This window comes from Canis aureus, chromosome 38, assembly GCF_053574225.1.
Source record: "Canis aureus isolate CA01 chromosome 38, VMU_Caureus_v.1.0, whole genome shotgun sequence".
In the NCBI taxonomy this organism is placed as follows: Eukaryota; Metazoa; Chordata; class Mammalia; order Carnivora; family Canidae; genus Canis; species Canis aureus.
In genome coordinates this window covers 4,091,906-4,101,992 of record NC_135648.1, presented here as the reverse complement: position 1 = coordinate 4,101,992, position 10,087 = coordinate 4,091,906, and the positions used below count along the sequence as shown (strand labels likewise).

The 10,087-nt window shown below is 42.2% G+C and overlaps 1 pseudogene; it reads left to right on the top strand.

Moving 5' to 3' along the window:
• The first annotated feature begins 603 nt into the window (after window positions 1-603).
• On the top strand, window positions 604-1,980 carry LOC144307307 (ras GTPase-activating protein-binding protein 1 pseudogene; annotated as a pseudogene).
• The last annotated feature ends 8,107 nt before the right edge of the window (window positions 1,981-10,087 follow it).

Sequence of the window (10,087 nt, the reverse complement as noted above, 5' to 3'; positions counted from 1 at the left end):
GGAAGAAAAACTATTTTCATTTTCTCTAAGTCTTGAGATGGCCATGCTGACAGTAAAATCCATCTTGGGATTTAGAGTCTTGGCAGATTCCACATGTAAGGGGCTAAGGATATGGGTTGAGCAAAAGGAACTGTAGGAGTGTGGTATGGCAACCAGCTTTGAGTGACCATCCAGATTTGGTCCAGGGATTTTTGAGCTGGATGACTACCTGCTCTAAAATGTAGTTCCTTCTTCTATAAAACAGAAAAAATAACACCCACACCATTACATAAGGATTAAATCATGTCGTATACGTGACATATTCACTACAGGGCTTAGCACATAATGGAAGCCCTGGTAGAATGGTAGCAATTATTACCATTGAAATAACTTTGAAGTCACATTTGTAATCACTATTCACCAAAAGAGCCATAATAATTAGAAGATAAAGTAGTGAGGAATTTTTTTTTAAGAGATGAATCTTGTATTAGGCCTGGAGGTTGAATAGAGTTTTCACAAGTAGAGGCGGATACAGTTGCATGAGGAGATTTTGCCTTCTGCCAAGCTGTGGAGCAAAGCTTGTTCTGCTCCCGCACAGCTGTGCAGGTTAAATTAACCAAAGCAATGGTTATAGAAAAGCCTAGTCCCCTGTCGGAGGGGCAGGCACTTGTGTGAAAGTATGACACGCAGCTGAGGCAGCCATCAGACATGCTACGCAGCTTTTATGGAAAGAACTCTTATGTCTGTGCAGAATTGGATTCAAATGGAAAGCCAGTAGAGGCAGTTTATGGACTTTCTAGAAAGTTTATGGATTTCTTTCTAGAAATCCATAGAAAAGTGATGTCACAAAACTTGACCAATTGCCACACTAAGATTCACCACATTGATGCTGATGCCACTCTGAATGATGGTGTGGTAGTCGAGGTGACAGGATTGCTCTCTAATAACAACCAGGCTTTGAGGAGACTCATGGAGACATTTGTCCTTGCTCCTAAGGACCTGGTTGCAAATGAGTTCTATATCCACAATGAGATCTTCAGATACCAAGACTAGTTCTTTGGTGTTTTTCACTGAGCCTCAGGAGGAATCTGAGGAAGAGGCCCAGGAACCTGAAGAAAGACAATCAACACCTGAGGTGGTACTTGATGATTCTGGCACTTTCTATGATCAGACTGTCAGCAAGGACTTGGAAGAAGATTTAGAGGAACCTGTTGCTGAATCAGAGCCTGATCCTGAACCAGAGCAAGAACCTGAGTCTGAATCCAAGAGGAAAAGTCTGAGCCAGTATTAGAAGAAATTGCTCCTGAGGATACATAGAAGAGTTCTTCCCCAGCACCTACAGACATGGCTCAGACCATCCAGAAAGACTGGAAGACATTTTCTGGGACATTTGTGACCTTCCACCCAGTGGAGCTGTTGCAGTTACTGGGATACCACCTCATGTTGTTAAGGTACCAACTTCACAGCCTCATCTAGAATCTAAGTCTGAAGCTCAGATTCTACCCTAAAGGCCTCAGCAGGATCAAAGAGTGTGAGAACACCAAATAAATATGCCTCCCCAGAAGGGACCTAGACCAATCCCTGAGGTTGGTGAGCGAGGTGATTTTGAACCCCAAAGAACTATAAGACACCCTGATAGTCACCAACCTGCCACATGAAGTGGACAAATCGAAGCTTAGAGATTTTTTTCTGAAGTTATGGGACTATGATGGAGCTCCACATTAACAGTGGCTGGAAATTACCCCATTTGGAGTGTGTTGTGTTTGATGATTCTGAGCCTCATAGCAACAGGCCCATCATGTTCAGAGGTGAAGTCTGTCTGAATGAGGAAGAGAAGAGTCCAGCTGCCCAGAAAGGGGACAGAGGACTATTGAGATGATCACCTTGGGGACCTGAAGCCTTGGAGGTGGGCCAAGTGGTGGAATGAGAGGCCCTCTCCATGAAGGCACAGTACAGAAACCAGGATTTGGAGTGGGAAGGGCAATTATTCCAAGGCAGTGACTTGCTCCTCACTGATCTTCAGGCAGCAGTTCAAATCTTCTAACTCCAGCCAAACAGTGAATTTCTTATATTTATACATCAAATCCAGCATTTGATGTCCTAGAGTATGACCCTAGTCTACTATATACTGCTTAAGTTTGTACAATTTTACTTTTTGTGTAAATGATGTGTGCTCCCTCCTTCTCCCTTCCCTCTCCTCACCTTTTAGCCCTTCACTTCCAATTTCATGGAATGATATTTAAGAAAAACAGATTTTTAGAGAAGAGGAAAAAGACTGAATTTCTTTGCTTCACTTTTGCATATACAGACTGGACTTTTTAAACAGGCATTTCCCCAAAGGAATGTGTCCTGCTTATTACCTACATTTGGCATACTGCATTCACTGGAATATTTCTTATTTTTTATGTGTTTCAAAAGTCTGTGAGAAACACAGGATTTGATAAACATCTTGACAGCAGAGAAAAAAAGAATTTTCGCAAGTAGAAAGAAAGAATAATAGCCCTTTATGTGAGAGAACAAACATGAACAATGCTGAGAAGGTAGAAAGGAGCAGAGGGTCTTTTGGAACAAAAAGTGCCAAATCAAATGATTTGGATCAAATGTAGAATCACTAGAAGATAATCAGATAGCGAGGTAGATAGATATTTGTTGTTATTATCCATCCAGCTGCCATCCGCACCCCTTAGTCAAGTAAAAGAAATCTCCCTGTTTGTGAAAAATCCATCTCATGCTCTTCAGGAAGGAATGACACCTCCCTCAAATCAAACAGGAACTACCAAGTACAAAAATGAGCAATCAACTATTATAAAACACTTGAAGAAACTAAAACCATTAAAGAGTCAAAAAGTTCCCCAAATTGAGGAACTAAATGCTTGATGAGGCAGACTAAGTAAAACAAGATGAAACAGTCACTAGAAGAAGCATAAATATCTTCAGAGAGCTAGGCAGGGATTTTACATTCATAGCAAATCAACTTCAAAAAAATTGGAGATTAATAGTTTAAGAAAGAAAAAAGAAGGCTACATAGATAGTTAAAGAGGAGACTTAGGAGATTAGATCATTACACGAGAAAAGCCTTTTAAAACACAACACAAGAAGCAGAACAGATGACATAAAGGTGGGAATACTAATCAAATGAGGCAAATTCTAATGGAACTTTTAAGAAAGAATTTCTACTGGGTTTATATTGGAAAAGGTGGAATCCAGAGCTGCCCACTGTCATATGGAGGATAAGGCCAAGCAAATAAAAAGAGAACTGAGCAATAAGGAAGGACAACACTAGAATTCTACTTCTGGCCATGATGAAGAAACAGGAACTGGACTTACCCTCCACATAATACAATAGCAAATGACACAGAATATATGAAATAACAGTCTTAAGACATTGGAGAACAAGCAAAGTGTAGCTCTATGAGACAGAAGACCAACTAGAAGATTTTCCAGGTTGCCGTACAGAAAGGAGGAACCCAAAGAGCCAGAGATGAGAGTCCAAGGAGCCAAGTCAATGAGATGTGATGGGATGCAATATCCGAGAGAAGAGAGATGCCTGGAAAGAAAACTTCAGAGAGATCTTAGAAAAGTCCCCTTGAAACTCTGGCTGAGTACTGATCTGTGCATGAGTTAAAGGAAACTTCCCAAGGTTAAGGAAAGAATAATGAAAAAGTAATTGGCTGGACAATTTCCACACTTTACACAGGGCTAGGATTCATTCATGTCCCTGAAAGCAGAGTGAGATGACCCCATAATACAAAGGGCATCAGGCTAAGTCTTCAGAAAGCTGTGGTTTTAGTAATGATGTTAAATTCTCCCTACATCAAAGGCAATTTCGGAGCATGCCTTAACAAAGATTAAAAGTAATTTGGGGGGATCCCTGAGTGGCTCAGCGGTTTAGCACCTGCCTTCAGCCCAGGATGTGATCCTGGAGTCCCGGGACTGAGTTCCACATCGGGCTCCCTGCATGGAGCCTACTTCTCCCTCTGCCTGTGTCTCTGCCTCTCTCTCTGTGTCTCTCATGAATAAATAAAATCTTAAAAAATGAAAATAAAAAATAAATAAATAAAAGTAATTTTGAAAAAATTCAACTGATCCCAAGTAACTTGACCAAATTCCATAATGCCTTCCAACTCTAATAAAGAATACAACAAAATTCAACACGTATTAAAATAAAATTCCAATGCCAGGTAAAAACTGACCAGGCATGAAAAGAGCAAGAAAATATGACCTTAAGCAGAAGAAAAGTAATCAATAGAAAAAAGACCCGAAATGACAGACACAATGGTATTAACAATGATGGACATTAAAACAGCTGTTTTAAATATACTCTACATGAAGGTTGGCAAACTTTCTGTAATGCGCAAGATAGTATATGTTACTGGATGTGAAGGCCAGATGGTCTCTGTCAACTACTCAACTTGGCCACTGTAGAGCAAAAGCAGCCATCGACAAGGCACAAATGTTCACACCAAAAACTGGAAATAACCCAGACAACCATCAGTTGGCAAGTGTATAAACACCTGTGGTACATCCACCACTGGAACACTAGCCAGCAATACAATGAATAAACCACTTTAATATACAATGAAAGCGATGAATCTTAAGAGCATTTTGCTAAGTGGAAAAAAGCCAATCTCAAAATGTTTCACACTATATAATTGCCCTTATAAAAAATTCTAGAAAAGGCAAGATACTAATGACAAAAATCATTATTGGTGGTTGCCAGGGATTGGGGGTGAGAAGTGGGGCCTGATGGCAAAGAAGTATGAAGAAACTTTCTGGAGTCATTAAAACATTCTATATCATGATCTCAGTGACGGCAAGAAAAATTCTTCATATTTTTCAAAACTCATTAAGTGTATGCTTTAAAAGGGTATATTTATAAACTAAATTTAAAAAAAAAACTAAATAAAGAGATCTAAGAAATTAACAGGTAAAGAATTGAAGTATAAAGCTGAACTTTGTAATTGGCTGAAAAACACAGTGTACGCAGCTGAAGAGTGAATCAGCATGCCGGCAGATAATGCCATGCAATTCTCCCCAGAACGTGCATAACATTCAAAGAATGGAAAATATGATATAGTTAGGGAATGTGCAGCATAGACCTAAAAATTCCACTTTTTTAAACATGCGTGTCAATTTGTATATATGAATGTTAATGGGGGTGGGGGGCTGTCTGGAAGGATGTATACCCAAATGTTCAAGTGGAAATGAGAAGTAGAGGAGAGGTAGGAGAGTTTTCACATTTTGGTCCATTTGCCAATTAATATTCTTTCCCTATTCTATTCTAGAACTCACAGGAAACAATGGCAAAGAAAATCAAAGTACCAACTTATGAGCAGGGTTGAAACTCCAAATCATAGTTCTGCTAACAGACTGAAACCCAAGGCCCAAAGATGGATTTGAATAGCCTCCTCCCCTTCCTGCCTGAGCCCACACCCAGATTTCCAGCTAGCCACAAGGATAGGAGGCCAAAGAAAGAGGAGTGCCTGAGAACATTGAAGGAGTAAAACAGAGAGAGAGCTCTCAGTGCCAGGCTCTTGTCTTATAGTCTTGGCCTTGTAAAATAAATGCAAAGGGCATTGGGAAGGAGAAAATGATAGAGAGACAGACAGACAGACAGACCTAGTCTTCAGGTTAAGAGCTGCTGGGGCAGGGAGTGGGGAAGAAAGCCCTGTGCCTGACCCCTTGGTGCCTGTTCCCAAGAGTAGAGTGGTTCCCAGCCACAACCTTAGACTCAGACTAGTGTACTCTGCTTTGTGTGAGGGATAAGGGAGAAAATATGAAGCACATTCCTTTGGATAAGAAGAATAGCTAAGAGCTTGTCCTCCCTGCCCTTCCACATTCCCACACAGGATTGGCTACTTACTCTGTGGAGCCCTATGCAAAATGAGACTGCAGGACCTCTCAGTCAAAGCTTCCTAAGAATTTCAAAATGGCAAAAGCCCAGAGCCCTCTGAGTGCCAGGCTCTGTGAGTTGCCTACCCATGAAGATGGCCCCACCCCATAGGAAATCACTCTTTGAAAATGCTGTGCTTTCAATCGAAAGATGAATGGATAAAGATGTGGTCTCTGTCTACAGTGGAATATTACTCAGCCATTAGAAACGACAAATGCCCACCATTTGCTTCGACGTGGATGGAACTGGAGAAGATTATGCTGAGTGAAATAAGTCAATTGGAGAAGGACAAACATTATATGGTCTCATTCATTTGGGGAATATAAAAAATAGTGAAAGGGAATAGGGGGGAAAGGAGAAAAAATGAGTGGGAAATATCAGAAAGGGAGACAGAACATGAAAGACTCCTAACTCTGGGAAACGAACTAGGGGTGGTTCAAGGGGAAGTGGGCAGGGGGTGGGGGTGACTGGGTGACGGGCACTGAGGGGAGCACTTGATGGGATGAGCACTGGGTGTTATTCTATATGTTGGCAAATTGAATACCAATAAAAAATAAATTTATAAAAAAATGAAAATGCTATGCTTTCTAAGCAAGCCTTTGGCCAACAGGGAGTGGCTGGAGGAAAGAGATTGAGATCATCGGGGAATCTGGGGGATACTTTGCTAGTGCTTACTTCTCTGTGTCTGTATCAGTCAGAGTCTCAGCAGAAACAGATGTCACCCTCAGAAAACGGTGGCTTTTTTTTTTTTTAAGATTTTATTTGTTTATTCCTGAGAGATGCACAGAGAGAGAGAGAGAGAGGCAGAGACACAGGCAGAGGGAGAAGCAGGCTCCATGCCGGGAGCCCGATGTGGGACTCGATCTCGGGTCTCCAGGATCACGCCCTGGGCCAAAGGCAGGCACTAAACCGCTGAGCCACCTGGGCTGCCCCAGAAAACGGTGGCTTAAGGGGTGCCTGGATGGTTCAGTCGGTTGGGCATCCACCTTTGGCTGGAGTCATGGTCTTGGGGTCCTAGTATCGGGCCCCACATCGGCCTCCCTCCTTAGCCAGGAGCCTGCTTTTCCCTCTCCCTCTGCCCCTTCCCCTGCTTGTGCTCTCTCACTTTCCCTCTCTTAAATAAATAGAATCTTTAAAAAGGGAGGGGGAAGGGCAGTTTAAGAAAGTTTAATGAGGGGACTTTACATAAAAGCGTGACAAAATTTAGAGAGAGTAGGAAGTTGTACCCTTCCTAGGTGAAAGAGTAAGGGGAAGGCGTGGCCCCCAGAAATCCATACAAGGAGCAAGGGAATGCTCACAGCCTTCCATGAAGGGATAAGCCAGTCAACCAAAGGTGCTAGGGAGGTGGGCCAGAAGAAAAACACCCCAACCCTTCTCTCCTTCTGCCCCTGGACCTCCTGCCAGGGCTTCCCACTGGTGGAAGTAGAAATCAGAGGGCAAGGCAGATGGATACTGCTGCCCTTGAAGGTCTGCCTTCAGGGCACAGACACATAAGCTCTGGAAGAGTTCTGGAGGTACAAATGGAAAATGCGACCTGGAACCAGTGAGACAGGAGGGTGAGGGCAGCTCACACCCTAAAATGGCTCCTAAAAAGAGCTAAAAAAGATTATCAAGGTAACTTCCAGTCCATACTAGTCACAAATACACAACATAGTCTCTTTCCTATCTCCAATTAGACCCAGTGTCCAACTTAGCTCACCATGAGGGTTACGTAGTGAGCACCTAATGGCACCAGAGACCAAATAAAATAATGCCATCCACGTAAAAATGCCCTGGATTTGGACTATGCAATCTCCCTCCCAGAAAAAAGAAAATCAAAGCCTTCAATATAAAATACGCGAGGAGAGGGAAAGGCACTGTGGGGACAATCGTCTGAGAGAGCGTGAATATAGGGGATCTCCTGATGAGCATGACCTCTTTAAGGAATATTTAAGATGCAATGATGACAGAGATTCCCCGTAGGTGATTTCAGAGAAGAGAAGTCAATTAAGCAATTCCAGGGGCTTGAGATCATTCTGTATCCCACAAACACTGTCAACGTTCCCCTATGCGGTAACAGTCTGTGCTGAAAAACCTAAAGCAATTACTTTTGTCCTCCCAGCCTTTTGAGCACCTACTTCAATCAGAAGAAAGGTTAAAACAAGTGCTAAATATGTCTCTTTGTCACCATGAGGGCAGTGCCCTGCTTGATGGAAGCATTCCCGAGGCTGATTCCTTTAAGCATTTTGGGGGCCAGGTGACAAAGGTGGTCAATTGGGACACTCAAAAACAGCAATTGCCCAAAGAACTGGGAACAGGAACATTTGAAATCAATATCCCTTGAAAAATAAAGTGCAGCTCATTGCGTTCCTATTATAATTTTGCTTTGCCTCTGCTTTAGCCCGGAAACAGTAAGGACAGTTGAAAATCATTTATTTACTCATTCTTTCCCTCACGGCATTTTGTTTTGTTGCATTCATTTTGCTGCCTTTTCATCTCTAGCTATATGTGGGACATTTCTATAATAAAAGTCAAGGGAAAACATTTCACTGTAATGTCATCCTCTAGCGATGTGACCTCAGGCAAGCCAATTCATGGAAAAATAGCCTTTAGAAGCTGCAGTGGGTCTTAGCACCATCTCCATTCACTGTATGAATGGGACATATAGGGTTAGGGAATAATGAAGTCTCCAAGAAAATGGGGATAAGAGCTTTATCCTCACAGTATCCTCTCTAGAATCACCCCCCTCTTCAGCATCGCACAAATATTTGTTGTTGCCTATGGGTTTTTTTCACTCTGAAATTCCATGACCTCATCCTGAGCTCAGTCTGCCTCCACTTCACACTACAGTTCAGTAAACCTTATTAAGACACTCATGTCATTTCATTACCCTTACTGTGCCACAAATAGTAGGTATGTCTTCTCGTGAATTATTAAAACTTTCAGTCTTGGTTTCTTTATATGGGAACTGAAATACAAATAGGATAATGTGGGTAAAGTATTTGCAAAGTACTTGGCCCATAGGAGTTTTCAATAAATGTAGCTTGTGTTGTTGTTGTTGTTGGTGGTGGTGGTGGTGGTGGTGGTGGTGGTGAGGGTGGTGGTGGTGTGGGATGGTGGAGGGAGTCCACAGTTGCATCTCTCTGATTCCTATATTATGCTGCTAAGCCTATCTATTCGAAGGAATGTTAGGAAAAGAGTCTTGAGATGCAATTATTATATTGCCTGTGATAACCAATAATGATAACAATAATTGATAACCTCAGACAGTCACTGAATATGCTCATGGCTTTCATAAGTCAGCGTGAGAGTCCAGAGCAGACACACACATGTACACACAGGGTGGATACTCAAGAAATACTTGTGGAATGAACGAATGCCGTGGGATTGAGTGTGGGCAGGGCTTTGACAAAGTAAGATGGCACGCCAGCTCACTGCAGAGGACAAAGCACTCACTGTGACCAGGTCACCCTCTAATACAAGTCATGAGAATGAAGAATTCACAGGGAGAGGTAGAAGTAGATACCAAAACCTCAGGATGGCACTATGTCATGTTTGTTTATATCATGGGTGTTGTTAGTAAACACCCACGGTGGGGGAAGGGGGGATCAGAAACCATGTGATTGAAAACAAGAAATTGAGGAGAAAATGATGTATTTTTACCCCATGAAAACCAACAACAGTTTGCTCTGCGGTAGGTTCTTGTGTTGGTAATATTTAGAAGGAGCAAATGACACAGAAAATATAATCATTGGGGTGGGAGGGATTTATTTTTTTAAAAGATTTTATTTATTTATTCATGAGAGACACAGAGAGAGAGAGAGAGAGAGAGAGAGAGAGAGAGAGGCAGAGGGAGAAGCAGGCTCCATGCAGGGAGCCCGACATGGGACTCACTAAACCGCTGAGCCACCCGGGCTGCCCGGTGGGAGGGATTTAAATGGTAATTACCATTTACAAAATTCAACATAGTCATATTCAGCCCCTTCTCTGCTATTTTAAATAAATTCACACATGCACACACATGCACACTGGGTTCCATTCTAACTAAAGGAGTCCAGCAACACAGTCCCAGCGTCTTTCCTGGACTGAGAGACCAGACCAGACCTGTTCCTCTGTTTTGTTTTGTTGCATTCATTTTGCTGCCTTTTCATCTCTAGCTATATGTGGGACATTTCTATAATAAAAGTCAAGGGAAAACATTTCACTGTAATGTCATCCTCTAGCGATGTGACCTCA